The sequence below is a fragment of the Protopterus annectens genome, chromosome 8.part1 (genome assembly GCF_019279795.1).
Source record: "Protopterus annectens isolate FY-2018-M chromosome 8.part1, PAN1.0, whole genome shotgun sequence".
NCBI classification, from domain to species: Eukaryota; Metazoa; Chordata; order Ceratodontiformes; family Protopteridae; genus Protopterus; species Protopterus annectens.
In genome coordinates, this window is record NC_056742.1 from 380151288 (window position 1) to 380166187 (window position 14900).

At 35.8% G+C, this 14900-nt stretch overlaps 1 long non-coding RNA gene across 1 annotated transcript in view; it reads right to left on the reverse strand.

Moving 5' to 3' along the window:
• LOC122810367 overlaps window positions 1-14591 on the reverse strand; it is a 54735-nt gene extending 40144 nt beyond the window's left edge. The window contains exon 1 of the long non-coding RNA XR_006366090.1: window positions 14233-14591. This is a non-coding gene — a long non-coding RNA (uncharacterized LOC122810367). The remainder of the gene's footprint in view (window positions 1-14232) is intronic.
• Window positions 14592-14900: the final 309 nt, after the last annotated feature.

Consider the following 14900-nt stretch of genomic DNA (forward strand, 5'->3'; position numbering starts at 1 on the left):
ACGCAGATTATTTAAAACTAGCTAAGAACTTGTGGTGGGTAATATTGATTGGTATAGATTCCGGGGCTGATAATTAAACTTAGTTGTATTGGCTAATGGTAATAATAACAATAATAATAATAATAATAACAATAATATGAAGACTGATGTTGTAAACAAATGAATGTATGACTTTGACGGCAGATTAAAGTGTGACCATGTAATTGAGGACCAGGTGTTTTGAGGAGTTGTGGCCTTTAAGGACTTGTGGGTATGGGTAGGCATACATTTAACATTTTAATACCATAGAGATCAAACTGTAAAAGACTGCAATCGATTGTGTCAAAAATGTATTAAATCAATGAGTTTTGAGGTGGAGAAAACCATTTGTCTGAGCTTACTCAGGACCAGAACAGAATTTAGACAATGTCTCTGGTTTCTCTTTAAAAAATTCTCGAATCACCACATTTGAAACCATTCAAAGGAAGTTCACTAAACTAATCGTATGAAATTAGATTGAAGGACAGTCATCTCTTCTCTTTATCTTATAGACAAACAAGGCAACTAGGAAAAATTACTTCTATAAGCATCTGAGTTTAAGGAAAAGAGATATCATAAGCTGGGTTAAACTACTAATAACTTTTAGAATGCAATCTCTCTCACCCACAGTTATACTAAATCCTCTAGATTTTTACAAATTTTTGTATTTTTGGATCTCTGTCAATGTTTAACCCTTAATGTCTTTCTCCTCTTGTATTCCTGTTCCCACTTTTCTACATACGACTTACCCTACCTACTTCCTTCTTCAGTGCACCCCCCATTTGTTTTTTCTATTTCTTCTTTGACAACTGCTACTTGTCTCACATACCTAGACATACAGCCTATGCTGAATCTGTGATCACTACATTTTAAATGGTGTTTGTACTCACAAAGGGTCTACTGTAATCTCTTTGTATGCATTTCTCTTGGGGTCTTGTGTGACCCAAAGGGACCTTCCCAGCATCCAAACGCAATGAAATGATTAACATAAGTAAATGAAATAAATAAATAGAAAGCACAACATAATTTTCACTCAGAAAGGGTTCTAAAGATCTGGAATTCTTTATCATGCCACAGTATAACAAGTGTGAATCTTTCATGATTTAAAAATGCAACAGGTACTTACATTAGGATGAAAAAATTTTAGAACATGACATGTTCAGGAGTCGTGTTGCCTGTTCCTTATATAGATATTGCGTTATTGCATTGTATTGTATGGGAATTCATTTAAATGAATTTAGATATTGACATATGTCTGTATTAAATTGACTAAAATTTGCTTTAATACATGTTCTGTATGTCACTGGAATATGTGGATGTGTGAGGTATTACAAAAATTAAATGGAAAAATAAAGGAAAAATGTGACACGGATGAGTCATAAACAAATATAATTATACCCAATCAAATCTATGCTTGTTATAAAACTATGTGCACAAGAAGATATTTCTGTTATAAAACTGTATGCATATTTGTTTTGTTTTTAATTATTTAATTGGGATTTATGTCACAAAAAATGTGAGATTGCTATGGTGATAAGATAGCATGAATCTTGGTGTAAAAATCAGACACCATTGTACATGTAATGTATATGTACTATTATAATTTCTGCTAATGCCGTCACAGGACACGGCCAGATCCTTAAAAACAGTTTAGGCCAAATACAGCCATACAAGGAAGAAAGAAAGTAATATGGTTGTGATGCTTGAACTACAAAGTGACCATCTCACAAAAGCAAACACTGTTATTATTTGCACTAACAACACACTTCTCAGTGAACTATCCTAGAGTGGCACCATTAAATACAAGAATAGTATTGACCAGAAAGGCACTCTTCCATGCATATTGTGTTTGCTGTTTTTCTTGAACCCAAATATTTGCTGTATTAATTAATTAACTAATTAATTAATTAACTAATTAATTAATTAATGTATTCATGGATTAATTGATTGATCAATTGGTCAATCGATTGATCCACCCATCCATTCATTACAAAAATATACTACACTCTTATAGGTAATGGTAGAATGCAGTACTTAAAAATCACCTTTATAATTATTAAATGGAAATGCATGATGCTCATACATACAAAGAAATTAATGGAATAATTAGATAACTTCATGTAGTCTTCTGAAATCTGATATAAAAATGATATAGAGTTTTCTACAAAGCAGTCACAGATGCAGCATGGCACACTGAATGCTGGTTCAAACTTCCATAGACATCAAGGCATTCATTTTTCCTTTCTGGAAGCATTTAATTTAATGTGCTGTAAGTTGTGTTTAGAAACAATGTGACACAACAACTGCATAAACTAAAGATGATTTTGCATTTATGCTGACTGAGGCAAAATGCAAAATGTCTTTAAAAAAATGAAAGAAAAAAATCTATAAGATGCGTTGAACTGGCTCTTGTGCATGTATACCAAGGATAAGTTTCAGAAAGGTTCACTAACCTGCTCATTCACCACCCCTTTCCTTCCCACATGCTTTGTCCATTCCTCCCTCGAGCAGCAGAGCTCTTATGGTAGCTGCACATGCAGTCATGACAGTAATGCAGCACACATCACAATTAATTACTTGCACAACTTTGTAGCTATTGCTGCGATTTGTGCTTTTCTGGTTACAGCTGTCAGACTTATAGGAAAACAGATAAAGAATACAGTGTCACCTGTTTCCAATTTGACATCTGGGTATTTATTTGAATGCTCAGAAAGATATAATGCATAATAATGTAATACAAAACATACCTTTCCTAAAAGTCTAATAGAATGCTTAGAAAACAGGTGATTTTGATTCAAGATATTTCCCTTTCTTTTTTAACAAACAGAAATCGTTAACTTTTGACAATGAAACAATAACATTCTCAGCAATGCAAAACATAAGAAAAAATGAGTGTAGGTAGGCAAAATACCTTTTAGAGTAATGTGATACACCTGAGACAGTGACAAGAAATTAAAATGTTCAAAAATAGTATGAAAATGGTTGCTGATCCTACATAATGCATCAGGAATGAGACAACAATGTGTTTGACTTGTAAATGTTACAGTGTTCATTCTTTTCTCTTTTTTTTTTGATATGCAGACACAAATTTTGCCATAATAATGGACACTTGACACTGTAGTTAAGAATCTTGGTGAAAAAGTTACAGTCTTTAGTGTTTATGATAAATGTACTCTGCATCTTTAGAGACATACTGGCTTTGTCCACCCAGTACTTAACTACATGCAACTTATTCCAGGCACATAAATATGGATTAAGGACAATGTTTTCTGCTCTTAAATTCGCAAGAGGTATGTTCAGTTTGCAACTGTACCATCTCCAGTCTGACTAAATTTTTAATTTTTCAGATTCAAAAGAAACAAAATTAAAAGTGTTATCTCCAAATATAGCACAGGAGTCTCAAAGGGGAGAAACAGAAATACTAAATGCAGCTAAATTGTAATGATCAACATGCATGTATGACTAATCATAAATTGCTGGTGATAAAATTATGAACAGGGAAGATGCCTGTACCAAATATTCATATGCTCATAGGTGAATAGTAGGTTAACTGCCTTTTTTGGGCCATTTTGAGCCCAACCAATTTCCCTCAAAGGTGATAATCAAACCCTGTACCTCGAGGCTGTAAGGAAACCTCCTTATGCCAACCCTGATACACTCCCTAAACCTGGACTCATATTTATTTATTTATTTATTTATTTATTGAAGGTCTGACCAGAAATTTGAGAAATAGCCAATAAGCGTCATTTGATTATACTGTTATATTAAATGTGCATACAAGTTTAGAAATGCATTGATTTCAGCTTTTGTTGATTTACTAAAATAACTGGAAGATGCACAGAAGCAGTGCACTCAAGATTAATGGTGTGCACTAACCTATATAATGTTCTATGATACTTAGCCTAATAATAATGTCCCAGGCACCATTAGGGCATCATGCATTTGCCATAAATTATGCTATCTTTATTTTTTTTCCCATATTTTATCCCAGTATAATTGATAGGCAGCCTAATATAGGGGTAATATAGGGTCAACCCATCTCCATAAAAAAAAAAAAAACAAAGGATCTCCAACATCTCATTTAACTTGTGCATGCAACTCAGCAACCATACTTCTCAACTGTACAGATTTTTTGCAAAATATGCAGATTTTTGCCTCATATTTTTGTCCATTTTTCATTAAATTGTGGTTTTCTGGCAAATTAATGAGGAATCATTAAAGATTATAGTTAGAAAATAATGACAGACATTTGAGTTTCAGACTTCATACTCTTCAGAAAATTCCTGCTAATGCAAAACCTGTTATTCTGTGAACTTTCTAAGTTTGTAAGAGCACTAGTATTTAAAAACTGTCCCTATTTGGGGGCCTTTGCCCCACTTTTGTTTATAGCTTTGTCCAGATTTCGTGCACTAAGAGGTTGAGAGGTATGCTCACAACAAATACAGGAGATGCAATGCATTGGGGTCGAAACCGCAGTCCACTTCCTGGCTAAAGGTCCTCAACATATGCATTTAAGAGCCTCGGTTAAAGTTTCAGTGATGAGCAGAGATTGTAAGATTGCCACATTTGGGACTCTCTTTCAAGATAACAATCACATCCTTTACAGACTATCTGGTGACTTGTGCTCGTTTAATTTTTATTTATATTATTTATTTTTGGTGAACAAGTTACTCTCTTCATACGAATACACTTTCAACAAATTTCTCTCTGGCTTTCTCACCCTCTCTAGCATGCATGCCCGGTATGAACCAGGAAGCCTACGCGGCTCTTTTTCTTGTTCCTTTGATGTGAAATAGTTGAGCTAACAAAAAGGGACAAACTGGAAATAAAAATTTAAAACTGCTTACAACAGCCTAGATTCAAATACTGCAAAATTACAAATGCTGCACACAGAAGCCATATATAAATCATGAAAACATTTTATGAAACTGTAACTGAAATAATACAATAAGAAGGCATTTATGAGTGCTTCCTTTCCAGTCGACCATTAAATCAGTTTTTAAAGGACCGACCGTATGCGCACCCTTTATAGCATTTTTTTAACTAAACAGTGTTTTAATCTCGATACTTTTATGTTATAAGCTGATCTCTCAAGAATGCCTCATTATGAGGGACGTTCCTCATTTTGAGTCTTGAAAGATCCATGTTTTTTTGCAGTTTCATATTGTTTTGCCTCATATTCAGTGCTAAGAATTTTTAAATATCTATAGAAAATAATATTAAATCATAATAAGTCATCCAAAGAGCATTTGTATAAAGTAACACATTTTAACCATCGTATGGCCTTCCTAACTGAAGTTGTTAGTAAGTGTTCCACATTTTGCCCATTAGTTTCACATTATGAGACGCAGGCAGTATTCCATATTCTGTAGATGAAAGGATAAAAGCTACGGTGCGGACTTACTGAAATTTAACAAAAATAACTAACTAACTAACTAAATAAATAAATAAACAAACATTCAAAAACGTGCCACCTGTTAAAAAGTGTCTAAGAAACCCATAAGTGTATGAGCTTTTTTAAACTGAATCTAGAAAGGGCCCAGCATTCGCTGACTGTCTTGTCTTTTGCCTTCCTACCTAGCTATTCGTCAACCAGACCTTTTGCTTATTCAGAAATATTATATTACTGTTGTAATGTTTGGAGAACGATACAGGAACGGAAGGGTGGTGGTGGGGTTGTTGCATGTAATTATCGGCAGCAATGTTTGTAAAACTGCTGCATGTTTGGTATATACTGTAAAAATCTTTGAGAAAGAGATGGCGCGCTAAAAGACAAATCTCACTTTACTTAGCTTTCAAGAAATTCCACAAAGTTATGTAACGGAATACGTGACTAACTCCACATCCTAAGTATTATCCTTTCGGGAGAACCAGGTAGTTCAATCTCTTAGCTCAAGAATTTAGATGACCCAAAATAACAGGTCTTAAATGTTGCTCTTATATGCATAGAGATTACATTTTACGCAAAACAGAACAAAAATATAAAACACGTTCAGAAACATTATGTGAAATTAGAGACCCTTACAAACTATGGTCATGTGACTTCACAGCATGTTACATTAACGTGCATATTTAAGACATAAGCCCGCTGTATTTATTAACAGAGTACTTTGTCCTCTTAATGTATTACTTTAGAAAAGTTAACCGAGAAAGGGTCGCTTTTTTTGAAAAAGCACATGCCTCAATTAAATATTTGTTTCAGTCCACATACTACGCAAGGGCTTTTCGTTGTTTTAGTATGCATCACCTACTCCAGATATGCACTGGATAAAGCGATAGCTGTCTTAGTACAGGTTGCACCTGGGCCACTTTAACTCAAGCTGTCTTTTGGCTAAGATCAAGTGTAGTATTTACAGTCAGAATTCCCTAGAGTGTGCAGGTCCTACAGTTAACTACGACTGCATAGTTAATACGGAAACAATGCCGGCTGTTTTCAAACCAAACTATCACTATAGCTATATTTGACAATTAGTGCAAGGTGTCGGCAGAAATGAAAGAATTAACAATTAAACCTAATTCCCTCGGTTGCTTTAAAGTGTATTTTGGCAAGCTTCCTATATATATATATATATATATATATATATATATATATATATATATATGCGCGCAAAATTGTGTGTGTGAGCGCGCGCGCGCGCCCGGGTTACATCTAACAAATGCAGGCAGATAGTTGTAATGGGAGGGAGGATCACTCTTTTCTAGGACATAAAGCTGGAAGTTGTCAGGCCTTGGGACCATTTGCCACAGTCAGGTTCTGTTTAATAAAAAAGGATCGACCGTATGAAACATTTAAAGAATGTCTCAGATTGTTACAGGTTTCCTTACACATGGGTATATGAGTTCAAACTGATTTTAGCTCTTTTCCTCTTAATCCTTTCTAAAACTGGTGATTTTTGGAGAAAAATATGAATTTGGTTTAATAAATAATGATACTCATTACTTATTTTACTTCAAAAATACATATTAATTCACAGTCTCTTATTCTGTCAATATATCTAGTTAATAGTGCTAATATTTTAAAAGTGCCCCCAGATCCATCCATCCATGGGGGTCGGGGTGATCGCCCATATTAATTCTGGATTTGTTCCCGACTCTGATGAGATTTGTCCCTAATTTGTTGAAAGCGCTGGCGTGTGTGGGTGCGTGCGTGTCTGTATGTGTCATGCGATACAGTGGTGTCCTATCCAAGCCAGCTTCTCTATGTTGTACACAGTATGTTCTGGGATGGCCTCCTGCTGCACTGCCATTCTGAATTAATTCCAAATTAAGTGGGTAATGGGAAAAGTAATTGAGCAAGTACCGTACCGACACATTTCCAAAATTCACAGTTATCAGACCTCTCAACCAATCGGGGACAACTTTCAACAGAATCAGGGACAAGTCAAGAAAAAATCAGGGACAATCAGGGACACTTTTAAAATATTAATGCTATTAACTTGAAACATTGACAGAATCAGAGCATATGAATTAATACACATTTTCTGAAGTAAAATAAGTCTATAACTCTTAATTATTGTCATTATTCATTAAGTGTAATTCACCACCTTTCCTCCAAAAGTCACTAGTTTTAGGAGGGATTAAGAGGGACAGAGCTAAAATTTGAGTCAAAATCAGGGACAGTTGAGAGGTATGGAGTTATACATTCGCATTTCTGTGTTGGTTTGACATAAATAACGTGTCTGGTTGTGGCTTAATAATAGACACTTCTACGTGAAGTAAACGTTCCAGAAAGCGTGTACGTGAGTAATAGCTAAATTATACCAGTCTTTGTGGGGCTGCGCGCGCTATACTCATATATGTGAAAGCGTCTGTGCGTGCGTACGTTCTTGTGTGTGTACGCGCGCGAGCGCGTGTGTTGTTGCGGTGCGCTCAGTTACTCATACCTTTGGAAACCCCTCACTTTTATGGTCAGTACGGCTGCCAAAACATGAAATGCGTCACATGTATTTTTTTAATAAATGGTATTACAGTTAATAATACGGATAATTACTGCTGGTAATTAATCAGTCTGAAGCAGCAGATGGAACTTTACCTGATGACTACTTAGTGCTACTGACGCTGGAGCATGTGTGGAGGAGCCAAATACTACTACTTACATGGTTTGAAATAAGGTCGAAAGCTTATTAACTGCTATATTGTACCTCATTATACAGCCGTTGTCAACTGTAAATTTGCATAAATCTTGCAAAATAGTATCTCAAGTATTAAAACTGGTTCGTATGGACTTGTTTATTTATTTGGCTTTGCTTTTTTTCAGTATAAAGTGCGTTAATGGCGAATTAATGGTTATAAGATACTGACTGCATTACGAACTTCATAGGCTAACCGAACTTCTTCCTTCCAGATCGGCTTCAGTGCCCTTTGCGCACTACAGGAGCAACTCTATATTTTAACCGGGATTTTGTCAGTAAAAAGACATTGCAATTTTTTTTAAAGTGAGTGTGTGTGTGTGTGTGTGTGTGTGTGTGTGCGCGCGCGCACGTGTTGCATTTTAACATAGTTTGGTTCTTGGATTTAGACAGCATAATTGTGCACACTGTACACTTTATAAATGGCAATACAATTTCAGTAGCTCAGTCCTCCCATTATTTGTGGCTTTGTCAAGATTTCTCACACAGTATATTAAAACTTTTGGAAATAATGGGCTCATTCATTTATCAAATACTGATATTGTTGGGGGGGGGGGGTAATTTTTGTAATCGCAGTGGAAAATATCTGACATACTTTGCACATTGGAACATTTTTCACATCTATGAATCCAGACTGCATTATTCAGGCGATGCATCAGTGCAGTGTTGTCTGCAGTGATGGTAATACGTCTTGAAATGCAAAGGTTTCGATTTTTGGAACTGTATGTTTTTATTTAAGCTGTTTGATCACACGTTCAGCTACCTAGAATGGCATGTAATAAAACAGTATATATTATCTATGGGAAAACAGTGTCAGAAAAGTTAAGCTCCTTTCCAAACGAGTCTTGAAATGACTTCTTGAACTGGACAAATGTTAGCTGCCAGATGAAATGTTTAATTTCTGTCGGTCTAATACGTACAGTACTTAGCACTGGAACTCAGCGTGTGTGCGTGCCTATGCGCGCATGTGGTGTGCGTCGGTGAGCGTGTGCGTGTGAATTCTACTGATTTTGCATTATGCCAAAGAACGCAGGCTTTACTTTATAATTTAATTTCTGCTGTATCGTACAGTTCTAAATTGTTTCTCCAAAAGAAACAATTCATTCGGAATCACTGGTTGAATTACTGTATTCATTTCTGAAAAGGGACTTTTTGCACCACTTAAGGAAAATACAGTCTATGGCTCACAGCTATCCTTACGTTTTAGGGACATCTCGAATTTTGGTTCAGAATGTTGCTTTATACTGCCCTTTTTCTGAAAAAAGTGGTGGATTCCAGCTGCTAAATACAGATTATCTTTATAGTTACAGATTTATTTACTTCAGAAAAAGGGGTTATTTCACACCATCTTTTCCATCAACATTCTAAGTTAGTGACACTAACAGCTTTATAAGTGTCCCTCACCGAGGACTTTTTACCTAAATCACAGCGTCTCTAATTCTGGGAGTAAACGGTTGAAAGCTACGCCAGCAACGTATTAAAAAACCTGCATTGAAATAGTAATACTCGTATGTGACATTTTAATCAATGCTTTTACTTGACTGAAAGTTTAACTGATAGTGTTGCAGAATAAATACATTTTGCATGAAACAGAAATGCTAAGTAACGTATATGCACCTACTACCACAAATACTATATATATTTACAAGTAATGTGCTTATGAATACTGACTAAAACGCTGAAATAAAATATGGAAGTTACCTTTCAGTCGCAGTGTTTTAAAATAAACAAACCAAAGTGAGGATTTTGAGAACATGTGAATTAATCAAACACGTGTGCCAGTCACCTCGTTCCCATCATTTTAAACAGCGATTTTATATAAAATGCAGTCACAATTATTTTTTTCTTTCAGTCTATATGGTTTCTGAAATTATTAAAACGTGCTGCCCTTTGTCTTCAGCTACTGATGCAAAGTGACTTCGCCATTATCCCCTGCAACACCCACAATCTAAGCCGAAATTCTCCCAAGAATCTATGACCACCATCTAACATAATGCCCTTCTTTATAGCATTCAGATACTGTAACTATCTTCCATAAACCATCACCATTCTGACCTCCATCATACCCCCGTAAGCATCTTCACAATTTTACTGTAGCATATTATTTTTCCTATCTTCACTCTTCCCCTTTCCTTTTGTCATCTTTACAATATCTGTAATATAAGGAAGACGTTTATAGTATAAAGTTGGACAAGGACCATACCGCTCAACCTCTAAGTGTAAAAAAAGCTGGATAAAGTCAAGTATAATGGGGAGACAAATACCTAAATCAGGACTAGATTTTAAATACTGTTCTTATACACTTAGTTGCTAGAATATACAGGTTTTGTGTTAGCATTCATTTTCTGAAGGGCGTGAGGTCTAAATCGTAAATGTATGTCATTATTTAGTGGCTTCAGTCCACAATGATTCGCACGAAAACCACACATTTTAGGAGACCTACTAAAAACATGAGGTAAAATATGGACATTCTGAGAAAATCTCGACAGATGTGAGGTACGATATATATATATATATATATATATACACACGTGTGTGTAACTCTGCACCACAATCCACCGCCTTATTCACTTATTTTGTTGATGAAATAGAGTATTAAGGCCCCTTATTAGTCATCAGTCAAGCCCTACTTAACAGGACAAGTTACCCAAACATAAACTAAGCTGTCAACCTTAGCTTTAAACTTAAATACGTAAACACGTAAATTGCAGTATAACCTCAAATGAATATTGAAATTGATGAACCTTCACCTTAGCACGCAGACCGATGAACAAGCTATAGGTAACCTGGTTTGCACCGTCACTCCTACATAGAACCGCAGAGTAGAGCTGCTTCATGATTCAGGGACCAGGAGGTGGCGCCTTTTCACCGTAACCAAGTGCAAGGCACTCTGCAGTCCTTTAGAGTATATACAGTGCTACAGATGGCTGCAAAAGAACCCTAGCCCCTGGAAATAATTATGGATAGCATTATTTAATAAAATGCACCAAGCAATTGTTGTGTCTGTTGCATGATGAAAACAACCTGTGATCACTAGGAAAGTTTTCTGATTGGGTTCTTTCATTCTACAGAAACATTGCCAAAAATGAGACTGAAACAATTCATTTTCCGATTACCGTCCTTGAGTTGTATATTCTAAAATATCAGTTTGTGGAAATATGGTAATTTAGTTAATATATGCGTACCTTGATTTCAAGGACTGTAAGAAAAGTGCACGAAAGCAGTAAAGTGTAAGTTTTAAGGCAAAGTCTGTATTTAATAAACATCATCATTTTCATAAGTTAACATAAGAATGCAATCTTTATTACTTTACCTTAATAAATAATATGAAAATGTGCAATGTTTATTATACTAATGTTCTTAAAGAAGACTCATCGTACGCTCTTCGAGTGTGAACAGACGTTTAATATAATTGATAAACTATGCGTGGCTTCATACTTTTTAGGTTCATTAATATTTTGAGAAATTAAGATCTGAACAGCTCAGGAAAGGCAAAGAACTCTGATCACAATAACCACAGACGACACACAAAGTTCACTTAAATGCACATGTAGCCGCGTTTCAATAGCAATACATTTATCCATTCTGCTTGCTACAACTCTGCTCTCGTGTTAGTCAATATTTATTTTATTTGCATTTGTTTACCGGGGTAGTCCACTGAGCCGTAATGAGCCCATTGTCTGTGGGGGAGAAAAGCTCCATGAATAGCAAGTACACATTGTATATACATAAAGTGAATACAATGAGCACAATTCAAGAGTATATACAGCAAAGGTAACGTATTTAACAATGATATTATTACAGGTATAATAATTGACTAGAAATAGAAATTTCATAGCTGTTTCTGACTGTACGAACATTAAGGCTAACACCTGATATTACTACACTGTAAATGTTAAACATCAATTTTAGTACAGTGGATGTTAGGTATTGAGAGGAGGAGACAAGGTGCAGGTGCAATTCCAGATAGAATATTGGTAGTCTTTTAGAGAGGATTTTAAAGCGGCAAGATTTTGAGTTATACTACTACTACTAATTGTTATTATTATTATTATTTTAACAGGGAAAGTGTATGGTATAAAACTACTAATTTGTTTGGGAATGTAAAAAGCAAAAACATTACACTCTGTCTTTAACACCATACATAACTTACAAACGTGCGAACTATGTTGATTATGACTTTGTGCATTGCAGTTTTATTTAGAAAGTCTAAGAATCTGAAAAAAAATTCTAAATCAAAATAAGAAAATGAAGGCGCACTTCTCTACCTGTCAATAAACACATAACAGCATCTTTGAATTATGTGGCAGGTTCGTCAAAAACTACAGTAACTAAAGGAAACCACAGTTGTCAGTGATGTCGAGGTGGAGTTGTATCACTCATGCAAATAGAAATAATGGTGTGATCCACTTTATACATGTGTGTTTAAAAGCTGGTGACATAAAATAGATTTTTGCACGTTTAACACAATTAGTTCAAACTTTACCGGTGAATCTTCGCTTAAAGACTCCGAATAGTTTAAGAACACACAACTACTGATTTTTATGTTAATATGGAAATCCATATTGCTATAAAGCATCGTATTTTCACAGGGCGTACTTTGCCAGCGATGGGCATATGAACATCGACGTATTCAGATCTCTCAGAATAATTTTAGGTGTTAGATTAAAAACGCGTTTTATGTGTTTATTACCAGTAATATTCCAAAAGTCTTAACAGTCAATGTGCTACAGCAGGGCATAATTGCAACCAACAGTTGATTACAACCATGAATACTGCCCGTGTTGCTGATAGTGCTTCATGACACACACACGCGAAATAATGTATCACCCCCTGCATATTATTGCATACAGCCACACAGGCTGTTGTACACAAAGGCATAAATAAGCAGATATACTTATGTATGTACACCTACACAGCTGCACTATAAACCCACTCACATCATCACCCTATGGATACAGTGCTGTTTCTGGTTTTAAAGACCTCTTTTACGTGTGGCCACCTGACCACTTTTTTATTGGGTGACACATCATATGAGCACTTTAGAGCTGGCTTGTAAAGAAGGCAGAGGTAACGCTGGGAATAGACCGAGACCACAAAGAGTCAATGTAAATAGATTTGAAATATGTTTGAGACACAAAAGAAGGACCTACACAGGTTTCATATACAGGTATAATGATCATTTTTGGCACGTCTACCCGATGGAAAGACTAACCTTTGACCTGTGTGCAGGTAAGTCATTCATAGTGTATAGCTAATTTATTCCCTTATGTTTCATACCTCAACATGTTTGAAAGCAAACTACATACAATTATCGTGTTAATACGGCAGCTGGTGATACTGTGCACATAATAAGCTGTGATATACAAATGCTTAGTTACTGCCTCAGACGTTAATGAAAACATCTCACGACTGTGTTGGTATTTCGTTGTAATTTAGAGACGAAAACGTTTTAAGCAAGCATCACTGTACCAAATATGAGTGGTTTACTTTTGCGTAGATTAAACAGCCCAGATACACATAATAAGACTAAAAATATTAAGTTGCAATTTATTCGCTGCTTGTTAAGCCATTATACCGAACAACGTATAATAGAAATGGCATACGTATTTTAAACATGGGACCTAATAAAGAAATAATGACATTGGCAAAAACAATCGTTTTAGACATCCAAGTGCAATATTTGTATGTGTATGAGTGTCTACATATAGAACCGAAATGGTGTCCATTTGCGAAACTAACGTCTAAAGAGAAACCGGTTTCATCTCCTTCACTGAAATAATCTCGCAGAATTCTAATGCTACATTGTGTTTTTTAAAAATAAAATTGTCTCGCTTTAAATGGCGTCTGTTGTTATATACTGACTTATGAATTTTTAATACGTCAATTAAACTAATTCTTGCAGACGCAAAAAAAGGCATATAATGACCAGTCAGCGGTTATGGCAAATGTTTAGAATCGTAAACATGCACTGAAACAAAAGAGACAGTTTAACAATGCTAGGTGGTTCAAAAAGAACTCAGCAGATTGAAGAAAGCAGCGTGTATAATGCTGTGCTACGATAAATAAAAAAATGCAAATATACCTTTACATATGCATCAGTATTAAAAATAATACACAGACGGAACCAACGGCAGCAGGAGGTGAGAATGGCGCAGCAGCAGCTTTATTATGCAAAGGATTCTTCCGCTCCATCCCGTTCTTCAGTGAAAATCGTCTCCGCAGAGAGAAGTAAGTTTTACTTGTTCTGAAGCGAGGTTTACTTTAAAATCTCTGTTAATGATGGTTACTGGAAGCGAGTGTTTAGCAGGATTTGCATATTTTATGCCCTAATTTTCTTGATGTATGTAAATGTGGCTGGACGTACAGGAGATGCTGCGTGACGTCAGCAGACGTGACCCCGATGTTAAACGTGAAAGCGGGGCCGCGCGCTGCACAAGAACCGAAGAGAAAACAGCAGAGCGCGTGCATGTCCTTTTGAGATGGTGAGGAAACCAAGAAGACAAGTTTGCCATTGACAGAGACGGGTAGCGGACTGGTCGTGCCATTTCTATCTAATATGCTCGGCTGGCACTATGTCTTATAACACCATTGTACAGAGGAGGGCAGTACACTGGCTGTACCGGTCCTGTCCTTTAGAGTTTTCCCCAGATTAATTTAAGTCTCTGAATTCAAAGACTGATGCTGTTTTATTCCTTTTAGTCTGCATTCACTAACATCGTCTCTTAATTTGTTTGAAGCAGTAACAGTTGA